Consider the following 1615-nt stretch of genomic DNA (forward strand, 5'->3'; position numbering starts at 1 on the left):
AGGGGCTGCAGGATGTTCTGGAAACACTGCCCAGGAGGGGAAGGGGCTGCAGGATGTTCTGGAAACACTGCCCAGGAGGGGAAGGGGCTGCAGAATGTTCTGGAAACACTGCCCAGGAGGGGAAGGGGCTGCAGAATGTTCTGGAAACACTGCCCAGGTTGTGTTTATGGCTCTTCTACCAGCATCTGCATTTGTCCCGTCCTGCTCCATCCTCATAGACCCCGCGGGTGACTCAGGATGGTGCGCCCCTGGTCCCCCAGGCCACCCTAAGGCCCAGAGAGGGAAGGAACTTGTCCCCGGTCACCAGGTGACCCATGGTCCAGGCTGGACTCGCCCCAGGTGGCCTGATGCCAGGGCAGGGCTCCTTCTTGCTGAGGAGGATGGCAGGGGTCCAGCACAGTCCTGGCTGAATTGTCACTCCGTTCCCGGAAGGGAAAGAGGCTGGGGGCCAAAGGCTCCCACCTGGGGAGGCCCTTGCGGGTGCTGGGAGGAGGGGGTGATGTCAGCGGGAGTGGTCATAGGCTGTGTGCCCCTCCCCCGTGTCAGTCCTAACTCCCCCATCCCTTCCCCATGGTCTGCCAGCGCATCCCTGGCCCCAGAAGGTACCTGCTAACCTGTGACAGGTGTAATGTGGGCAGGGTGAGTCCCACTGACCAGGTACAGCCTGTAGAGGGTGCTCAGGAGACCTGGCTCTATCCTTGAGTGTGGCTGGGCCACTGCTCACTTGGGCCTCAGTTTCTCCACCTGTGAATCTGAGGGGTGGTCCAGGTGAGCTCCAGGAGCTCCTCTCCTAGAAGAGGCGTTGCTTGTGGTCAGAGACTGTCCCTGTACCTCTGGTCCTTTCCTGGGCTTCTCCACCACTTGCCCAGCACCCTGCCTCGCTGCCCATGCCCCGACTCTCCAGGACTTGGGGAACTATAGATGCTCAATGGAGTCCTGAACGATCGGTGACTGGCTCCCCTGTGTGAGAATGGAGACAGTCGCAGCCTGACACAATAAATGCCCGCGGCTGGAGGTGTTTTCATCACCTGATATTTTGTTATTTATACCTGTTATTTTTAGACCTGTTACTTTGTTACTTAGGAGCCTTCGAGGGGCAATGGCTCGGTTGTTAACTGACAGGTTGCTGGTTTGAACCCACCCACTGGCTCCTTGGGGGAAAGACCTGGTGATCTGCTCCCATAAAGATCACAGCCAAGGAAACCCTATGGGGCAGTTTTACTTTGTCACATGGGGTTGCTATGAATCAGAATCAAGTCGACGGCATCCAACAGCAACATTTTGTTATTTATATCTGTTATTTTTTATACCGGAGCCCTGGTAGCGTAGTGAAGAGCTCAGTTGCTAACCAAAAGGTTGGCAGTTAAAATCCACAAGCCCCTCCTTGGAAACCCTGGAGGACAGTTCTACATTCTCCTACAGGGTCGCTATGAGTCGGAATCAACTCAATGGCAATGGAGTTTTGTTGGTTTGTTTGTTTTTTTTTTAATTTTTTTATTGTACTTTAGATGAAGGTTTACAGAACAAATAATTTCTCATTAAACAGTCAGTACACATATTGTTTTATGACATTGGTTAACAATCCCATGACATGTCAACACTCTCCATTCTCGAC

The 1615-nt window shown here is 53.4% G+C and overlaps 1 protein-coding gene across 1 annotated transcript in view; it reads left to right on the plus strand.

Annotated features, from left to right (window-relative positions):
- The window catches only part of SH3TC1 (SH3 domain and tetratricopeptide repeats 1), a 59184-nt gene that overhangs the window by 7452 nt on the left and 50117 nt on the right, over window positions 1–1615 (plus strand). The gene's annotated exons all lie outside the window — the stretch shown is intronic.

This window comes from Trichechus manatus, unplaced genomic scaffold (genome assembly GCF_000243295.1).
Source record: "Trichechus manatus latirostris isolate Lorelei unplaced genomic scaffold, TriManLat1.0 scaffold00111, whole genome shotgun sequence".
NCBI lineage: Eukaryota > Metazoa > Chordata > Mammalia > Sirenia > Trichechidae > Trichechus > Trichechus manatus.